At 41.2% G+C, this 19,333-nt stretch overlaps 21 non-coding genes across 21 annotated transcripts; all 21 read left to right on the top strand.

The window, feature by feature from the left end:
* Nucleotides 1–115: 115 nt before the first annotated feature.
* On the top strand, nucleotides 116–204 carry trnar-ucu (transfer RNA arginine (anticodon UCU)). Its single transcript is given in 2 exon segments — nucleotides 116–152; nucleotides 169–204. It is a non-coding gene; the product is annotated as a tRNA-Arg (tRNA).
* A 136-nt stretch (nucleotides 205–340) lies between these two features.
* On the top strand, nucleotides 341–414 carry trnat-cgu (transfer RNA threonine (anticodon CGU)). Its single transcript has one exon. It is a non-coding gene; the product is annotated as a tRNA-Thr (tRNA).
* Nucleotides 415–1,177: 763 nt separating this feature from the next.
* On the top strand, nucleotides 1,178–1,251 carry trnat-agu (transfer RNA threonine (anticodon AGU)). Its single transcript has one exon. It is a non-coding gene; the product is annotated as a tRNA-Thr (tRNA).
* Nucleotides 1,252–2,875: 1,624 nt separating this feature from the next.
* trnat-ugu (transfer RNA threonine (anticodon UGU)) lies at nucleotides 2,876–2,949 on the top strand. Its single transcript has one exon. It is a non-coding gene; the product is annotated as a tRNA-Thr (tRNA).
* Nucleotides 2,950–3,088: 139 nt separating this feature from the next.
* Nucleotides 3,089–3,177, top strand: trnar-ucu (transfer RNA arginine (anticodon UCU)). Its single transcript is given in 2 exon segments — nucleotides 3,089–3,125; nucleotides 3,142–3,177. It is a non-coding gene; the product is annotated as a tRNA-Arg (tRNA).
* A 136-nt stretch (nucleotides 3,178–3,313) lies between these two features.
* On the top strand, nucleotides 3,314–3,387 carry trnat-cgu (transfer RNA threonine (anticodon CGU)). The gene has a single exon. It is a non-coding gene; the product is annotated as a tRNA-Thr (tRNA).
* A 747-nt stretch (nucleotides 3,388–4,134) lies between these two features.
* trnat-agu (transfer RNA threonine (anticodon AGU)) lies at nucleotides 4,135–4,208 on the top strand. The gene has a single exon. It is a non-coding gene; the product is annotated as a tRNA-Thr (tRNA).
* A 1,630-nt stretch (nucleotides 4,209–5,838) lies between these two features.
* Nucleotides 5,839–5,912, top strand: trnat-ugu (transfer RNA threonine (anticodon UGU)). The gene has a single exon. It is a non-coding gene; the product is annotated as a tRNA-Thr (tRNA).
* A 364-nt stretch (nucleotides 5,913–6,276) lies between these two features.
* trnat-cgu (transfer RNA threonine (anticodon CGU)) lies at nucleotides 6,277–6,350 on the top strand. The gene has a single exon. It is a non-coding gene; the product is annotated as a tRNA-Thr (tRNA).
* A 763-nt stretch (nucleotides 6,351–7,113) lies between these two features.
* Nucleotides 7,114–7,187, top strand: trnat-agu (transfer RNA threonine (anticodon AGU)). The gene has a single exon. It is a non-coding gene; the product is annotated as a tRNA-Thr (tRNA).
* Nucleotides 7,188–8,811: 1,624 nt separating this feature from the next.
* On the top strand, nucleotides 8,812–8,885 carry trnat-ugu (transfer RNA threonine (anticodon UGU)). Its single transcript has one exon. It is a non-coding gene; the product is annotated as a tRNA-Thr (tRNA).
* A 139-nt stretch (nucleotides 8,886–9,024) lies between these two features.
* On the top strand, nucleotides 9,025–9,113 carry trnar-ucu (transfer RNA arginine (anticodon UCU)). The gene is given in 2 exon segments: nucleotides 9,025–9,061; nucleotides 9,078–9,113. It is a non-coding gene; the product is annotated as a tRNA-Arg (tRNA).
* Nucleotides 9,114–9,249: 136 nt separating this feature from the next.
* trnat-cgu (transfer RNA threonine (anticodon CGU)) lies at nucleotides 9,250–9,323 on the top strand. The gene has a single exon. It is a non-coding gene; the product is annotated as a tRNA-Thr (tRNA).
* A 747-nt stretch (nucleotides 9,324–10,070) lies between these two features.
* Nucleotides 10,071–10,144, top strand: trnat-agu (transfer RNA threonine (anticodon AGU)). The gene has a single exon. It is a non-coding gene; the product is annotated as a tRNA-Thr (tRNA).
* Nucleotides 10,145–13,560: 3,416 nt separating this feature from the next.
* trnat-ugu (transfer RNA threonine (anticodon UGU)) lies at nucleotides 13,561–13,634 on the top strand. Its single transcript has one exon. It is a non-coding gene; the product is annotated as a tRNA-Thr (tRNA).
* A 364-nt stretch (nucleotides 13,635–13,998) lies between these two features.
* trnat-cgu (transfer RNA threonine (anticodon CGU)) lies at nucleotides 13,999–14,072 on the top strand. The gene has a single exon. It is a non-coding gene; the product is annotated as a tRNA-Thr (tRNA).
* Nucleotides 14,073–14,835: 763 nt separating this feature from the next.
* trnat-agu (transfer RNA threonine (anticodon AGU)) lies at nucleotides 14,836–14,909 on the top strand. The gene has a single exon. It is a non-coding gene; the product is annotated as a tRNA-Thr (tRNA).
* Nucleotides 14,910–16,533: 1,624 nt separating this feature from the next.
* On the top strand, nucleotides 16,534–16,607 carry trnat-ugu (transfer RNA threonine (anticodon UGU)). The gene has a single exon. It is a non-coding gene; the product is annotated as a tRNA-Thr (tRNA).
* Nucleotides 16,608–16,746: 139 nt separating this feature from the next.
* Nucleotides 16,747–16,835, top strand: trnar-ucu (transfer RNA arginine (anticodon UCU)). The gene is given in 2 exon segments: nucleotides 16,747–16,783; nucleotides 16,800–16,835. It is a non-coding gene; the product is annotated as a tRNA-Arg (tRNA).
* A 136-nt stretch (nucleotides 16,836–16,971) lies between these two features.
* trnat-cgu (transfer RNA threonine (anticodon CGU)) lies at nucleotides 16,972–17,045 on the top strand. The gene has a single exon. It is a non-coding gene; the product is annotated as a tRNA-Thr (tRNA).
* A 747-nt stretch (nucleotides 17,046–17,792) lies between these two features.
* Nucleotides 17,793–17,866, top strand: trnat-agu (transfer RNA threonine (anticodon AGU)). Its single transcript has one exon. It is a non-coding gene; the product is annotated as a tRNA-Thr (tRNA).
* The last annotated feature ends 1,467 nt before the right edge of the window (nucleotides 17,867–19,333 follow it).

Below are 19,333 nucleotides of genomic sequence, written 5' to 3'. Positions count from 1 at the left end.
CACTTAATCTTTTACATATGTAAATCTTTGCATGCTGAACAGTGTGCATCTGCACAAAATGTGGAAATCTAAGAAGTGATGTGCATGCAATAGCGTCTTAAAGTTTGTCTTTTGTGGCTCTGTGGTGCAATGGATAGCGCATTGGACTTCTAGATTGTGAATGGAGATATTCAAAGGTTGTGGGTTCGAGTCCCACCAGAGTCGTGCATACCCTCTATTGCTCAGATGTTTTGGAAACAATCCTCTTACCTCTAAGGGACCTCGTTCATGACGTGATCAGCTGTTTTCCTGATGTGGTACCACTTTTAGACTTGTTTTACCAACAAATTTCACAGTATCTGGCGCTGTGGCTTAGCTGGTCAAAGCGCCTGTCTCGTAAACAGGAGATCCTGGGTTCAAATCCCAGCAGTGTCTTTGGCACAGGATATGGGAGTGCTTAACCTTTTCACATATGAAAGTCTTTGCATATGAAAGTCTTTGCATGACGAACTGTGTTTACCTGCACAAAACTGGAAAAACTAAGAAGTGCTGCGCATGCAACACTTCCCTGAAGTGTGTCATTTTATGGTACAATGGATACAACTTTGGACTTCTAGGATGCGAATGGAGAAATTCCCTGGTTGTGAGTCCCACCAGAATAGTCAGTGGCCTCTTTTGCTCTGATGTCTCTGTGAGTCAGACATATGCTTAAAACTTGAATCCACAAACTACTTCAGAAGCATACCCTTCACGTTCTGCTTATTTCCCTTATTGGACACACCCAACTCAGATCACAGAGTACTCTACTAATTAACTTAAGTCACCTATTTAAATAAGAATAGGTTGAAATCCACTGGCCTAGGCCAAAATCTGCAACAACCTATTGTTGGCCACCTACCTAGAAGAAAAAGAAGAAAAAAAAACACGCTTTCCATTTCTCCAAGCTGAAACAGCATTTAGATGTATCGTAACTGGAGGTTCCCGAAACATTTGAGACACGAGTACTGAGAGTTTCGATCCAGAAATAAATGGCTTGAGATATTCCCTTGTCCCTCAACAGAAGCCTGCACACATTTCAGGTTTTGTAAATAATCCTGTAACTTCAAAGGGACCTATTCATGATGTAATCAGCTATTCTCCTGACATGCTACCTCTTTTAGACTTTGTATACAAAAGCATCGAACCAGTGACAGTAACTGGCGCTGTGGCTTAGTTGGTCAAAGCGCCTGTCTAGTAAACAGGAGATCCTGGGTTCGAATCCCAGCAGTGCCTAATCTGTGGCTTCTAAGAGTAGTCATTTAACCTTCTCTGTCGTGAAAGTCTTGGCAGGAACGACAATCTGGACTTCTCGGTTGCAAATGAAGGTTTTAAAAAGGTTGTCGTTTTTTGGGTCCCACCAGAGTCACGAATGGTGTCCCTTTGCACAGACGTCTTTACCAGACTGACATTTGCTTAAAGCTGGGGTTTTCCAACTTTTTCAGAAGCCTACGCAACACATTTTTCTTCTTTTCCTTATTGAGCACACCCAAGTCAGATCGTCGAGTACGTTACTTATCAATCAATTATTTGATTCACCTGTATTAAATGAGAGAGATAATAAAAAATATATATATATGTGGTGCAGATGCGCTTCAAGAATGGTTTGCAAGCTCCTGGCTTAGGCCTGAAATCTGCTACTACCTATTGATATGGTCAAGCCTATGGATATTTGTATAAACAAAGTCTTTACATATATGAAGAATAATACATGGATAACTTTCTGGATTTTGCCATTTCATATCAGAAGAAGGCTCAGGAAACATTTTAGGCATGACTATCGAGAGTGTAGAGCCAAAATTAAATGAGTTCAGACATTCCCTTGAGGCGTGAAAGGCCCTCGTGTTTTGGAAACAATCCTCTTAACTCTAAGGGACCTCTTTCATGACGTGATCAGCTGTTTTCCTGATGTGCTACCTCTTTTAGACTTGTTTTACCAACAAATTTCACTGATCTGTGGCTTAGCTGGTCAAAGCGCCTGTCTCGTAAACAGGAGATCCTGGGTTCAAATCCCAGCAGTGCCTTTGGCACAGGATATGGGAGTGCTTAACCTTTTCACATATGAAAGTCTTTGCATGACGAACTGTGTTTACCTGCACAAAACTGGAAAAACTAAGAAGTGCTGCGCATGCAATACTTCCCTGAAGTGTGTCATTTTATGGTACAATGGATAGAACTTTGGACTTCTGGGATGCGAATGGAGAAATTCCCTGGTTGTGGTTTTGAGTCCCACCAGAATAGTCAGTGGCCTCTTTTGCTCTGATGTCTCTGTGAGTCAGACATATGTTTAAAACTGGGGTCCACAAACTACTTCAGAAGCCTACCCTTCACATTCTGCTCATCTCCCTTATTGGACACACCCACGTCAGATCATAGAGTACTCTACTAAGTAGCTCAATTAACCCTTTTGAAATAAGGTAAATAACGAAAATGTATAGCGTCTGGGAGGTTTCGAGAATGGTTTGAAAACCACTGGCTTAGGCCAGAATCTGCTACTTCCTATTGTTGAGATCCAGCCTCTGGATGTATTCAAAACAGTCTTTACAAATATGAATATATAATTCATGAAAAGCTTTCTGGATTTTGTCTTTCAGATCAGCTGAAAGCATAGCAGAGATTGTTTTCCATTTCTCCTAGCTGAGACAGAGTTTAGATGTATTGTAACTGGAGGTTCCAAAAACCTTTCAGAAACACGTATTGAGAGTTTCAGATATTCCCTCTTTCTTCAACAGAGCCCTGAATGCCCCTCGGGTTTTGGAAATAATCCCCTAACCTCTTTCATGATGTAATCAGCTATTTTCCTGACCTGCTACCTCTTTTAGACTTTTTATAGCAACACATTGTAGAAGGTTCGGCAAGTGGCGCTGTGGCTTAGTTGGTCAAAGCGCCTGTCTTGTAAACAGGAGATCCTGGGTTCGAATCTCAGCAGTGCCTATGCCACAGGATGTGGGCACCAGTCACTTAATCTTTTACATATGTAAATCTTTGCATGCTGAACAGTGTGCATCTGCACAAAATGTGGAAATCTAAGAAGTGATGTGCATGCAATAGCGTCTTAAAGTTTGTCTTTTGTGGCTCTGTGGCGCAATGGATAGCGCATTGGACTTCTAGATTGTGAATGGAGGTATTCAAAGGTTGTGGGTTCGAGTCCCACCAGAGTCGTGCATACCCTCTATTGCTCAGATGTTTTGGAAACAATCCTCTTACCTCTAAGGGACCTCGGTCATGACGTGATCAGCTGTTTTCCTGATGTGGTACCACTTTTAGACTTGTTTTACCAACAAATTTCACAGTATCTGGCGCTGTGGCTTAGCTGGTCAAAGCGCCTGTCTCGTAAACAGGAGATCCTGGGTTCAAATCCCAGCAGTGTCTTTGGCACAGGATATGGGAGTGCTTAACCTTTTCACATATGAAAGTCTTTGCATGACGAACTGTGTTTACCTGCACAAAACTGGAAAAACTAAGAAGTGCAGAGCATGCAACACTTCCCTGAAGTGTGTCATTTTATGGTACAATGGATACAACTTTGGACTACTAGGATGCGAATGGAGAAATTCCCTGGTTGTGAGTCCCACCAGAATAGTCAGTGGCCTCTTTTGCTCTGATGTCTCTGTGAGTCAGACATATGCTTAAAACTTGAATCCACAAACTACTTCAGAAGCATACCCTTCACGTTCTGCTTATTTCCCTCTTTGGACACACCCAACTCAGATCACAGAGTACTCTACTAATTAACTTAAGCCACCTATTTAAATAAGAATAGGTTGAAATCCACTGGCCTAGGCCAAAATCTGCAACAACCTATTGTTGGCCACCTACCTAGAAGAAAAAGAAGAAAAAAAAACACGCTTTCCATTTCACCAAGCTGAAACAGCATTTAGATGTATCGTAACTGGAGGTTCCCGAAACATTTGAGACACGAGTACTGAGAGTTTCGATCCAGAAATAAATGGCTTGAGATATTCCCTTGTCCCTCAACAGAAGCCTGCACACCTTTCAGGTTTTGGAAATAATCCTGTAACTTCAAAGGGACCTATTCATGATGTAATCAGCTATTCTCCTGACATGCTACCTCTTTTAGACTTTGTATACAAAAGCATCGAACCAGTGACAGTAACTGGTGCTGTGGCTTAGTTGGTCAAAGTGCCTGTCTAGTAAACAGGAGATCCTGGGTTTGAATCCCAGCAGTGCCTAATCTGTGGCTTCTAAGAGTAGTCATTTAACCTTCTCCTTCTCTGACGTGAAAGTCTTGGCAGGAAAGACAATCTGGACTTCTCGGTTGCAAATGAAGGTTTTAAAAAGGTTGTCGTTTTTTGGGTCCCACCAGAGTCACGAATGGTGTCCCTTTGCACAGACGTCTTTACCAGACTGACATTTGCTTAAAGCTGGGGTTTTCCAACTTTTTCAGAAGCCTACGCAACACATTTTTCTTCTTTTCCTTATTGAGCACACCCAAGTCAGATCGTCGAGTACGTTAATTATCAATCAATTATTTGATTCACCTGTATTAAATGAGAGAGATAATAAAAAATATATATATATGTGGTGCAGATGCGCTTCAAGAATGGTTTGCAAGCTCCTGGCTTAGGCCTGAAATCTGCTACTACCCATTGATATGGTCAAGCCTATGGATATTTGTACAAACAAAGTCTTTACATATATGAAGAATAATACATGGATAACTTTCTGGATTTTGCCATTTCATATCAGAAGAAGGCTCAGGAAACATTTTAGGCATGACTATCGAGAGTGTAGAGCCAAAATTAAATGAGTTCAGACATTCCCTTGAGGCGTGAAAGGCCCTCGTGTTTTGGAAACAATCCTCTTACCTCTAAGGGACCTCTTTCATGACGTGATCAGCTGTTTTCCTGATGTGCTACCTCTTTTAGACTTGTTTTACCAACAAATTTCACTGATCTGTGGCTTAGCTGGTCAAAGCGCCTGTCTCGTAAACAGGAGATCCTGGGTTCAAATCCCAGCAGTGCCTTTGGCACAGGATATGGGAGTGCTTAACCTTTTCACATATGAAAGTCTTTGCATGACGAACTGTGTTTACCTTCACAAAACTGGAAAAACTAAGAAGTGCTGCGCATGCAATACTTCCCTGAAGTGTGTCATTTTATGGTACAATGGATAGAACTTTGGACTTCTGGGATGCGAATGGAGAAATTCCCTGGTTGTGGTTTTGAGTCCCACCAGAATAGTCAGTGGCCTCTTTTGCTCTGATGTCTCTGTGAGTCAGACATATGTTTAAAACTGGGGTCCACAAACTACTTCAGAAGCCTACCCTTCACATTCTGCTCATCTCCCTTATTGGACACACCCACGTCAGATCATAGAGTACTCTACTAAGTAGCTCAATTAACCCTTTTGAAATAAGGTAAATAACAAAAATGTATAGCGTCTGGGAGGTTTCGAGAATGTTTTGAAAACCACTGGCTTAGGCCAGAATCTGCTACTTCCTATTGTTGAGATCCAGCCTCTGGATGTATTCAAAACAGTCTTTACAAATATGAATATATAATTCATGAAAACCTTTCTGGATTTTGTCTTTCAGATCAGCTGAAAGCATAGCAGAGATTGCTTTCCATTTCTCCTAGCTGAGACAGAGTTTAGATGTATTGTAACTGGAGGTTCCAAAAACCTTTCAGAAACACGTATTGAGAGTTTCAGATATTCCCTCTTTCTTCAACAGAGCCCTGAATGCCCCTCGGGTTTTGGAAATAATCCCCTAACCTCTTTCATGATGTAATCAGCTATTTTCCTGACCTGCTACCTCTTTTAGACTTTTTATAGCAACACATTGTAGAAGGTTCAGCAAGTGGCGCTGTGGCTTAGTTGGTCAAAGTGCCTGTCTTGTAAACAGGAGATCCTGGGTTCGAATCTCAGCAGTGCCTATGCCACAGGATGTGGGCACCACTCACTTAATCTTTTACATATGTAAATCTTTGCATGCTGAACAGTGTGCATCTGCACAAAATGTGGAAATCTAAGAAGTGATGTCCATGCAATAGCGTCTTAAAGTTTGTCTTTTGTGGCTCTGTGGCGCAATGCATAGCGCATTGGACTTCTAGATTGTGAATGGAGATATTCAAAGGTTGTGGGTTCGAGTCCCACCAGACTAGTGCATACCCTCTATTGCTCAGATGTTTTGGAAACAATCCTCTTACCTCTAAGGGACCTCGTTCATGACTTGATCAGCAGTTTTCCTGATGTGGTACCTCTTTTAGACTTGTTTTACCAACAAATTTCACGGTATCTGGCGCTGTGGCTTAGCTGGTCAAAGCGCCTGTCTCGTAAACAGGAGATCCTGGGTTCAAATCCCAGCAGTGTCTTTGGCACAGGATATGGGAGTGCTTAACCTTTTCACATATGAAAGTCTTTGCATATGAAAGTCTTTGCATGACGAACTGTGTTTACCTGCACAAAACTGGAAAAACTAAGAAGTGCTGCGCATGCAACACTTCCCTGAAGTGTGTCATTTTATGGTACAATGGATACAACTTTGGACTTCTAGGATGCGAATGGAGAAATTCCCTGGTTGTGAGTCCCACCAGAATAGTCAGTGGCCTCTTTTGCTCTGATGTCTCTGTGAGTCAGACATATGCTTAAAACTTGAATCCACAAACTACTTCAGAAGCATACCCTTCACGTTCTGCTTATTTCCCTTATTGGACACACCCAACTCAGATCACAGAGTACTCTACTAATTAACTTAAGTCACCTATTTAAATAAGAATAGGTTGAAATCCACTGGCCTAGGCCAAAATCTGCAACAACCTATTGTTGGCCACCTACCTAGAAGAAAAAGAAGAAAAAAAAACACGCTTTCCATTTCTCCAAGCTGAAACAGCATTTAGATGTATCGTAACTGGAGGTTCCCGAAACATTTGAGACACGAGTACTGAGAGTTTCGATCCAGAAATAAATGGCTTGAGATATTCCCTTGTCCCTCAACAGAAGCCTGCACACATTTCAGGTTTTGTAAATAATCCTGTAACTTCAAAGGGACCTATTCATGATGTAATCAGCTATTCTCCTGACATGCTACCTCTTTTAGACTTTGTATACAAAAGCATCGAACCAGTGACAGTAACTGGCGCTGTGGCTTAGTTGGTCAAAGCGCCTGTCTAGTAAACAGGAGATCCTGGGTTCGAATCCCAGCAGTGCCTAATCTGTGGCTTCTAAGAGTAGTCATTTAACCTTCTCTGTCGTGAAAGTCTTGGCAGGAACGACAATCTGGACTTCTCGGTTGCAAATGAAGGTTTTAAAAAGGTTGTCGTTTTTTGGGTCCCACCAGAGTCACGAATGGTGTCCCTTTGCACAGACGTCTTTACCAGACTGACATTTGCTTAAAGCTGGGGTTTTCCAACTTTTTCAGAAGCCTACGCAACACATTTTTCTTCTTTTCCTTATTGAGCACACCCAAGTCAGATCGTCGAGTACGTTACTTATCAATCAATTATTTGATTCACCTGTATTAAATGAGAGAGATAATAAAAAATATATATATATGTGGTGCAGATGCGCTTCAAGAATGGTTTGCAAGCTCCTGGCTTAGGCCTGAAATCTGCTACTACCTATTGATATGGTCAAGCCTATGGATATTTGTATAAACAAAGTCTTTACATATATGAAGAATAATACATGGATAACTTTCTGGATTTTGCCATTTCATATCAGAAGAAGGCTCAGGAAACATTTTAGGCATGACTATCGAGAGTGTAGAGCCAAAATTAAATGAGTTCAGACATTCCCTTGAGGCGTGAAAGGCCCTCGTGTTTTGGAAACAATCCTCTTAACTCTAAGGGACCTCTTTCATGACGTGATCAGCTGTTTTCCTGATGTGCTACCTCTTTTAGACTTGTTTTACCAACAAATTTCACTGATCTGTGGCTTAGCTGGTCAAAGCGCCTGTCTCGTAAACAGGAGATCCTGGGTTCAAATCCCAGCAGTGCCTTTGGCACAGGATATGGGAGTGCTTAACCTTTTCACATATGAAAGTCTTTGCATGACGAACTGTGTTTACCTGCACAAAACTGGAAAAACTAAGAAGTGCTGCGCATGCAATACTTCCCTGAAGTGTGTCATTTTATGGTACAATGGATAGAACTTTGGACTTCTGGGATGCGAATGGAGAAATTCCCTGGTTGTGGTTTTGAGTCCCACCAGAATAGTCAGTGGCCTCTTTTGCTCTGATGTCTCTGTGAGTCAGACATATGTTTAAAACTGGGGTCCACAAACTACTTCAGAAGCCTACCCTTCACATTCTGCTCATCTCCCTTATTGGACACACCCACGTCAGATCATAGAGTACTCTACTAAGTAGCTCAATTAACCCTTTTGAAATAAGGTAAATAACGAAAATGTATAGCGTCTGGGAGGTTTCGAGAATGGTTTGAAAACCACTGGCTTAGGCCAGAATCTGCTACTTCCTATTGTTGAGATCCAGCCTCTGGATGTATTCAAAACAGTCTTTACAAATATGAATATATAATTCATGAAAAGCTTTCTGGATTTTGTCTTTCAGATCAGCTGAAAGCATAGCAGAGATTGTTTTCCATTTCTCCTAGCTGAGACAGAGTTTAGATGTATTGTAACTGGAGGTTCCAAAAACCTTTCAGAAACACGTATTGAGAGTTTCAGATATTCCCTCTTTCTTCAACAGAGCCCTGAATGCCCCTCGGGTTTTGGAAATAATCCCCTAACCTCTTTCATGATGTAATCAGCTATTTTCCTGACCTGCTACCTCTTTTAGACTTTTTATAGCAACACATTGTAGAAGGTTCGGCAAGTGGCGCTGTGGCTTAGTTGGTCAAAGCGCCTGTCTTGTAAACAGGAGATCCTGGGTTCGAATCTCAGCAGTGCCTATGCCACAGGATGTGGGCACCACTCACTTAATCTTTTACATATGTAAATCTTTGCATGCTGAACAGTGTGCATCTGCACAAAATGTGGAAATCTAAGAAGTGATGTGCATGCAATAGCGTCTTAAAGTTTGTCTTTTGTGGCTCTGTGGCGCAATGGATAGCGCATTGGACTTCTAGATTGTGAATGGAGATATTCAAAGGTTGTGGGTTCGAGTCCCACCAGAGTCGTGCATACCCTCTATTGCTCAGATGTTTTGGAAACAATCCTCTTACCTCTAAGGGACCTCGGTCATGACGTGATCAGCTGTTTTCCTGATGTGGTACCACTTTTAGACTTGTTTTACCAACAAATTTCACAGTATCTGGCGCTGTGGCTTAGCTGGTCAAAGCGCCTGTCTCGTAAACAGGAGATCCTGGGTTCAAATCCCAGCAGTGTCTTTGGCACAGGATATGGGAGTGCTTAACCTTTTCACATATGAAAGTCTTTGCATGACGAACTGTGTTTACCTGCACAAAACTGGAAAAACTAAGAAGTGCAGAGCATGCAACACTTCCCTGAAGTGTGTCATTTTATGGTACAATGGATACAACTTTGGACTTCTAGGATGCGAATGGAGAAATTCCCTGGTTGTGAGTCCCACCAGAATAGTCAGTGGCCTCTTTTGCTCTGATGTCTCTGTGAGTCAGACATATGCTTAAAACTTGAATCCACAAACTACTTCAGAAGCATACCCTTCACGTTCTGCTTATTTCCCTTATTGGACACACCCAACTCAGATCACAGAGTACTCTACTAATTAACTTAAGTCACCTATTTAAATAAGAATAGGTTGAAATCCACTGGCCTAGGCCAAAATCTGCAACAACCTATTGTTGGCCACCTACCTAGAAGAAAAAGAAGAAAAAAAAACACGCTTTCCATTTCTCCAAGCTGAAACAGCATTTAGATGTATCGTAACTGGAGGTTCCCGAAACATTTGAGACACGAGTACTGAGAGTTTCGATCCAGAAATAAATGGCTTGAGATATTCCCTTGTCCCTCAACAGAAGCCTGCACACATTTCAGGTTTTGTAAATAATCCTGTAACTTCAAAGGGACCTATTCATGATGTAATCAGCTATTCTCCTGACATGCTACCTCTTTTAGACTTTGTATACAAAAGCATCGAACCAGTGACAGTAACTGGCGCTGTGGCTTAGTTGGTCAAAGCGCCTGTCTAGTAAACAGGAGATCCTGGGTTCGAATCCCAGCAGTGCCTAATCTGTGGCTTCTAAGAGTAGTCATTTAACCTTCTCTGTCGTGAAAGTCTTGGCAGGAACGACAATCTGGACTTCTCGGTTGCAAATGAAGGTTTTAAAAAGGTTGTCGTTTTTTGGGTCCCACCAGAGTCACGAATGGTGTCCCTTTGCACAGACGTCTTTACCAGACTGACATTTGCTTAAAGCTGGGGTTTTCCAACTTTTTCAGAAGCCTACGCAACACATTTTTCTTCTTTTCCTTATTGAGCACACCCAAGTCAGATCGTCGAGTACGTTAATTATCAATCAATTATTTGATTCACCTGTATTAAATGAGAGAGATAATAAAAAATATATATATATGTGGTGCAGATGCGCTTCAAGAATGGTTTGCAAGCTCCTGGCTTAGGCCTGAAATCTGCTACTACCTATTGATATGGTCAAGCCTATGGATATTTGTATAAACAAAGTCTTTACATATATGAAGAATAATACATGGATAACTTTCTGGATTTTGCCATTTCATATCAGAAGAAGGCTCAGGAAACATTTTAGGCATGACTATCGAGAGTGTAGAGCCAAAATTAAATGAGTTCAGACATTCCCTTGAGGCGTGAAAGGCCCTCGTGTTTTGGAAACAATCCTCTTAACTCTAAGGGACCTCTTTCATGACGTGATCAGCTGTTTTCCTGATGTGCTACCTCTTTTAGACTTGTTTTACCAACAAATTTCACTGATCTGTGGCTTAGCTGGTCAAAGCGCCTGTCTCGTAAACAGGAGATCCTGGGTTCAAATCCCAGCAGTGCCTTTGGCACAGGATATGGGAGTGCTTAACCTTTTCACATATGAAAGTCTTTGCATGACGAACTGTGTTTACCTGCACAAAACTGGAAAAACTAAGAAGTGCTGCGCATGCAATACTTCCCTGAAGTGTGTCATTTTATGGTACAATGGATAGAACTTTGGACTTCTGGGATGCGAATGGAGAAATTCCCTGGTTGTGGTTTTGAGTCCCACCAGAATAGTCAGTGGCCTCTTTTGCTCTGATGTCTCTGTGAGTCAGACATATGTCTGTATATATTCAAAAATATTCAAGCTGGCAGTAATAAAACCTCTCATTAAGAAACCGCAATTAGATCCAAATAACTTAGCAAATTACAGACCCATCTCAAATCTTCCATTTATGTCTAAAATACTAGAAAAAATTGTGTCCGCTCAATTGTGCTCTTTCTTACAAGAAAATGATATCTATGAAAAATTCCAGTCGGGATTCAGACCGCATCATAGCACAGAAACTGCGCTAGTTAAAATTACAAATGATTTACTTTTAGCTTCTGACCAAGGCTGTATCTCAATACTAGTTCTACTCGATCTAAGCGCTGCGTTCGACACTATCGATCATAAAATACTCCTGGATCGACTACAAAACTACACTGGTGTTCAGGGACAGGCATTAAGCTGGTTTAGATCTTACTTATCAGACCGTTACCATTTTGTCTGTCTAAATGGGGAAAAATCAAAGATAACGTCAGTAGACTATGGAGTGCCGCAAGGATCGGTGTTAGGCCCTCTGCTATTCTCAATATATATGCTGCCACTTGGTAATATTATAAGAAAACATGGAATTAATTTCCACTGTTATGCTGATGACACTCAATTATATATCTCATCACGACCAGATGAAAACACTAACTTATCTAAATTGACAGAGTGTCTAAATGATATAAAATGCTGGATGACGTGTAATTTCCTGCTATTAAATTCAGATAAAACGGAGGTACTACTTATTGGTCCAAAAAACTACCCACAAAATCCCTTACAATACAACTTTAATTTAGAAGGATGTCCTGTTACTTTATCCACTACAGTAAAAGACCTGGGTGTTATACTAGACCGCAACTTGACTTTCGAAAATCATATTTCATATATTACAAGAACAGCCTTTTTCCACCTTAGAAACATTGCTAAGCTACGCAACATGCTATCTGTTTCTGATGCAGAAAAGTTAGTTCATGCTTTCATGACCTCGAGACTAGATTACTGTAATGCTTTATTAGCTGGCTGTCCTACATCCTCAATTAACAAGCTACAGTTAGTGCAAAATGCAGCTGCTAGAGTTCTTACTAGATCAAGAAAATATGATCATATAACACCTATTTTATCATCTCTACACTGGTTACCTATTAAGTTACGTATCAATTACAAAGTATTCCTACTGACCTATAAAGCCCTAAATGGTTTAGCTCCTGTGTATTTAACAGACCTTCTATCGCCATACAATCCATCGCGCTCTTTAAGATCACTAAATTCGAGGCTTCTGGTCATTCCTAGGATATCTAAGTCCACTAAAGGAGGGAGGGCGTTCTCGCATTTAGCTCCTAAACTCTGGAATAGCCTTCCTGATATTGTACGAGCCTCAGACTCGCTGTCCCAGTTTAAAACTAGATTAAAGACGCATCTCTTTAACCAAGCATTCACTTAATGCTTAACCTTTGATACTGCTGAATCGGTTCGAATGCATTAACATTATGAACATCAGCTATGCTAATTATTTCCCATCTGCCTTTCTGCTGTTATCTCGGGACGCTAGTCCCGAGGTAAATAGCGTTCGTCAGCTCCAGTTTGTATCCAGCCTCTCACGGAGACTTCAGATGCCCCAACGCCTGTGAAGAGACGACTCGACGCCTGTGAAGAGACGACTCAAAGCCGGCGATATGTTATGCCATAAATTAATACTTGATTAACTAACTGTATTTTTCTATGTACATTTCCGAAATGCAATTTCTGTAAAGCTGCTTTGAGACAATGTGTATTGTGAAAAGCGCTATACAAATAAATTTGAATTGAATTGAATTGAATATGTTTAAAACTGGGGTCCACAAACTACTTCAGAAGCCTACCCTTCACATTCTGCTCATCTCCCTTATTGGACACACCCACGTCAGATCATAGAGTACTCTACTAAGTAGCTCAATTAACCCTTTTGAAATAAGGTAAATAACGAAAATGTATAGCGTCTGGGAGGTTTCGAGAATGGTTTGAAAACCACTGGCTTAGGCCAGAATCTGCTACTTCCTATTGTTGAGATCCAGCCTCTGGATGTATTCAAAACAGTCTTTACAAATATGAATATATAATTCATGAAAAGCTTTCTGGATTTTGTCTTTCAGATCAGCTGAAAGCATAGCAGAGATTGTTTTCCATTTCTCCTAGCTGAGACAGAGTTTAGATGTATTGTAACTGGAGGTTCCAAAAACCTTTCAGAAACACGTATTGAGAGTTTCAGATATTCCCTCTTTCTTCAACAGAGCCCTGAATGCCCCTCGGGTTTTGGAAATAATCCCCTAACCTCTTTCATGATGTAATCAGCTATTTTCCTGACCTGCTACCTCTTTTAGACTTTTTATAGCAACACATTGTAGAAGGTTCGGCAAGTGGCGCTGTGGCTTAGTTGGTCAAAGCGCCTGTCTTGTAAACAGGAGATCCTGGGTTCGAATCTCAGCAGTGCCTATGCCACAGGATGTGGGCACCACTCACTTAATCTTTTACATATGTAAATCTTTGCATGCTGAACAGTGTGCATCTGCACAAAATGTGGAAATCTTAGAAGTGATGTCCATGCAATAGCGTCTTAAAGTTTGTCTTTTGTGGCTCTGTGGCGCAATGCATAGCGCATTGGACTTCTAGATTGTGAATGGAGATATTCAAAGGTTGTGGGTTCGAGTCCCACCAGACTAGTGCATACCCTCTATTGCTCAGATGTTTTGGAAACAATCCTCTTACCTCTAAGGGACCTCGTTCATGACTTGATCAGCAGTTTTCCTGATGTGGTACCTCTTTTAGACTTGTTTTACCAACAAATTTCACGGTATCTGGCGCTGTGGCTTAGCTGGTCAAAGCGCCTGTCTCGTAAACAGGAGATCCTGGGTTCAAATCCCAGCAGTGTCTTTGGCACAGGATATGGGAGTGCTTAACCTTTTCACATATGAAAGTCTTTGCATATGAAAGTCTTTGCATGACGAACTGTGTTTACCTGCACAAAACTGGAAAAACTAAGAAGTGCTGCGCATGCAACACTTCCCTGAAGTGTGTCATTTCATGGTACAATGGATACAACTTTGGACTTCTAGGATGCGAATGGAGAAATTCCCTGGTTGTGAGTCCCACCAGAATAGTCAGTGGCCTCTTTTGCTCTGATGTCTCTGTGAGTCAGACATATGCTTAAAACTTGAATCCACAAACTACTTCAGAAGCATACCCTTCACGTTCTGCTTATTTCCCTTATTGGACACACCCAACTCAGATCACAGAGTACTCTACTAATTAACTTAAGTCACCTATTTAAATAAGAATAGGTTGAAATCCACTGGCCTAGGCCAAAATCTGCAACAACCTATTGTTGGCCACCTACCTAGAAGAAAAAGAAGAAAAAAAAACACGCTTTCCATTTCTCCAAGCTGAAACAGCATTTAGATGTATCGTAACTGGAGGTTCCCGAAACATTTGAGACACGAGTACTGAGAGTTTCGATCCAGAAATAAATGGCTTGAGATATTCCCTTGTCCCTCAACAGAAGCCTGCACACATTTCAGGTTTTGTAAATAATCCTGTAACTTCAAAGGGACCTATTCATGATGTAATCAGCTATTCTCCTGACATGCTACCTCTTTTAGACTTTGTATACAAAAGCATCGAACCAGTGACAGTAACTGGCGCTGTGGCTTAGTTGGTCAAAGCGCCTGTCTAGTAAACAGGAGATCCTGGGTTCGAATCCCAGCAGTGCCTAATCTGTGGCTTCTAAGAGTAGTCATTTAACCTTCTCTGTCGTGAAAGTCTTGGCAGGAACGACAATCTGGACTTCTCGGTTGCAAATGAAGGTTTTAAAAAGGTTGTCGTTTTTTGGGTCCCACCAGAGTCACGAATGGTGTCCCTTTGCACAGACGTCTTTACCAGACTGACATTTGCTTAAAGCTGGGGTTTTCCAACTTTTTCAGAAGCCTACGCAACACATTTTTCTTCTTTTCCTTATTGAGCACACCCAAGTCAGATCGTCGAGTACGTTACTTATCAATCAATTATTTGATTCACCTGTATTAAATGAGAGAGATAATAAAAAATATATATATATGTGGTGCAGATGCGCTTCAAGAATGGTTTGCAAGCTCCTGGCTTAGGCCTGAAATCTGCTACTACCTATTGATATGGTCAAGCCTATGGATATTTGTATAAACAAAGTCTTTACATATATGAAGAATAATACATGGATAACTTTCTGGATTTTGCCATTTCATATCAGAAGAAGGCTCAGGAAACATTTTAGGCATGACTATCGAGAGTGTAGAGCCAAAATTAAATGAGTTCAGACATTCCCTTGAGGCGTGAAAGGCCCTCGTGTTTTGGAAACAATCCTCTTAACTCTAAGGGACCTCTTTCATGACGTGATCAGCTGTTTTCCTGATGTGCTACCTCTTTTAGACTTGTTTTACCAACAAATTTCACTGATCTGTGGCTTAGCTGGTCAAAGCGCCTGTCTCGTAAACAGGAGATCCTGGGTTCAAATCCCAGCAGTGCCTTTGGCACAGGATATGGGAGTGCTTAACCTTTTCACATATGAAAGTCTTTGCATGACGAACTGTGTTTACCTGCACAAAACTGGAAAAACTAAGAAGTGCTGCGCATGCAATACTTCCCTGAAGTGTGTCATTTTATGGTACAATGGATAGAACTTTGGACTTCTGGGATGCGAATGGAGAAATTCCCTGGTTGTGGTTTTGAGTCCCACCAGAATAGTCAGTGGCCTCTTTTGCTCTGATGTCTCTGTGAGTCAGACATATGTTTAAAACTGGGGTCCACAAACTACTTCAGAAGCCTACCCTTCACATTCTGCTCATCTCCCTTATTGGACACACCCACGTCAGATCATAGAGTACTCTACTAAGTAGCTCAATTAACCCTTTTGAAATAAGGTAAATAACGAAAATGTATAGCGTCTGGGAGGTTTCGAGAATGGTTTGAAAACCACTGGCTTAGGCCAGAATCTGCTACTTCCTATTGTTGAGATCCAGCCTCTGGATGTATTCAAAACAGTCTTTACAAATATGAATATATAATTCATGAAAAGCTTTCTGGATTTTGTCTTTCAGATCAGCTGAAAGCATAGCAGAGATTGTTTTCCATTTCTCCTAGCTGAGACAGAGTTTAGATGTATTGTAACTGGAGGTTCCAAAAACCTTTCAGAAACACGTATTGAGAGTTTCAGATATTCCCTCTTTCTTCAACAGAGCCCTGAATGCCCCTCGGGTTTTGGAAATAATCCCCTAACCTCTTTCATGATGTAATCAGCTATTTTCCTGACCTGCTACCTCTTTTAGACTTTTTATAGCAACACATTGTAGAAGGTTCGGCAAGTGGCGCTGTGGCTTAGTTGGTCAAAGCGCCTGTCTTGTAAACAGGAGATCCTGGGTTCGAATCTCAGCAGTGCCTATGCCACAGGATGTGGGCACCACTCACTTAATCTTTTACATATGTAAATCTTTGCATGCTGAACAGTGTGCATCTGCACAAAATGTGGAAATCTAAGAAGTGATGTGCATGCAATAGCGTCTTAAAGTTTGTCTTTTGTGGCTCTGTGGCGCAATGGATAGCGCATTGGACTTCTAGATTGTGAATGGAGATATTCAAAGGTTGTGGGTTCGAGTCCCACCAGAGTCGTGCATACCCTCTATTGCTCAGATGTTTTGGAAACAATCCTCTTACCTCTAAGGGACCTCGGTCATGACGTGATCAGCTGTTTTCCTGATGTGGTACCACTTTTAGACTTGTTTTACCAACAAATTTCACAGTATCTGGCGCTGTGGCTTAGCTGGTCAAAGCGCCTGTCTCGTAAACAGGAGATCCTGGGTTCAAATCCCAGCAGTGTCTTTGGCACAGGATATGGGAGTGCTTAACCTTTTCACATATGAAAGTCTTTGCATGACGAACTGTGTTTACCTGCACAAAACTGGAAAAACTAAGAAGTGCAGAGCATGCAACACTTCCCTGAAGTGTGTCATTTTATGGTACAATGGATACAACTTTGGACTTCTAGGATGCGAATGGAGAAATTCCCTGGTTGTGAGTCCCACCAGAATAGTCAGTGGCCTCTTTTGCTCTGATGTCTCTGTGAGTCAGACATATGCTTAAAACTTGAATCCACAAACTACTTCAGAAGCATACCCTTCACGTTCTGCTTATTTCCCTTATTGGACACACCCAACTCAGATCACAGAGTACTCTACTAATTAACTTAAGTCACCTATTTAAATAAGAATAGGTTGAAATCCACTGGCCTAGGCCAAAATCTGCAACAACCTATTGTTGGCCACCTACCTAGAAGAAAAAGAAGAAAAAAAAACACGCTTTCCATTTCTCCAAGCTGAAACAGCATTTAGATGTATCGTAACTGGAGGTTCCCGAAACATTTGAGACACGAGTACTGAGAGTTTCGATCCAGAAATAAATGGCTTGAGATATTCCCTTGTCCCTCAACAGAAGCCTGCACACATTTCAGGTTTTGTAAATAATCCTGTAACTTCAAAGGGACCTATTCATGATGTAATCAGCTATTCTCCTGACATGCTACCTCTTTTAGACTTTGTATACAAAAGCATCGAACCAGTGACAGTAACTGGCGCTGTGGCTTAGTTGGTCAAAGCGCCTGTCTAGTAAACAGGAGATCCTGGGTTCGAATCCCAGCAGTGCCTAATCTGTGGCTTCTAAGAGTAGTCATTTAACCTTCTCTGTCGTGAAAGTCTTGGCAGGAACGACAATCTGGACTTCTCGGTTGCAAATGAAGGTTTTAAAAAGGTTGTCGTTTTTTGGGTCCCACCAGAGTCACGAATGGTGTCCCTTTGCACAGACGTCTTTACCAGACTGACATTTGCTTAAAGCTGGGGTTTTCCAACTTTTTCAGAAGCCTACGCAACACATTTTTCTTCTTTTCCTTATTGAGCACACCCAAGTCAGATCGTCGAGTACGTTAATTATCAATCAATTATTTGATTCACCTGTATTAAATGAGAGAGATAATAAAAAATATATATATATGTGGTGCAGATGCGCTTCAAGAATGGTTTGCAAGCTCCTGGCTTAGGCCTGAAATCTGCTACTACCTATTGATATGGTCAAGCCTATGGATATTTGTATAAACAAAGTCTTTACATATATGAAGAATAATACATGGATAACTTTCTGGATTTTGCCATTTCATATCAGAAGAAGGCTCAGGAAACATTTTAGGCATGACTATCGAGAGTGTAGAGCCAAAATTAAATGAGTTCAGACATTCCCTTGAGGCGTGAAAGGCCCTCGTGTTTTGGAAACAATCCTCTTAACTCTAAGGGACCTCTTTCATGACGTGATCAGCTGTTTTCCTGATGTGCTACCTCTTTTAGACTTGTTTTACCAACAAATTTCACTGATCTGTGGCTTAGCTGGTCAAAGCGCCTGTCTCGTAAACAGGAGATCCTGGGTTCAAATCCCAGCAGTGCCTTTGGCACAGGATATGGGAGTGCTTAACCTTTTCACATATGAAAGTCTTTGCATGACGAACTGTGTTTACCTGCACAAAACTGGAAAAACTAAGAAGTGCTGCGCATGCAATACTTCCCTGAAGTGTGTCATTTTATGGTACAATGGATAGAACTTTGGACTTCTGGGATGCGAATGGAGAAATTCCCTGGTTGTGGTTTTGAGTCCCACCAGAATAGTCAGTGGCCTCTTTTGCTCTGATGTCTCTGTGAGTCAGACATATGTCTGTATATATTCAAAAATATTCAAGCTGGCAGTAATAAAACCTCTCATTAAGAAACCGCAATTAGATCCAAATAACTTAGCAAATTACAGACCCATCTCAAATCTTCCATTTATGTCTAAAATACTAGAAAAAATTGTGTCCGCTCAATTGTGCTCTTTCTTACAAGAAAATGATATCTATGAAAAATTCCAGTCGGGATTCAGACCGCATCATAGCACAGAAACTGCGCTAGTTAAAATTACAAATGATTTACTTTTAGCTTCTGACCAAGGCTGTATCTCAATACTAGTTCTACTCGATCTAAGCGCTGCGTTCGACACTATCGATCATAAAATACTCCTGGATTGACTACAAAACTACACTGGTGTTCAGGGACAGGCATTAAGCTGGTTTAGATCTTACTTATCAGACCGTT

Source organism: Siphateles boraxobius, unplaced genomic scaffold, assembly GCF_051911475.1.
Source record: "Siphateles boraxobius isolate OS27281-9 unplaced genomic scaffold, OSU_SipBor_1 63, whole genome shotgun sequence".
Lineage (NCBI taxonomy): Eukaryota > Metazoa > Chordata > Actinopteri > Cypriniformes > Leuciscidae > Siphateles > Siphateles boraxobius.
This window is presented reverse-complemented; position numbering and strand designations above follow the sequence as displayed.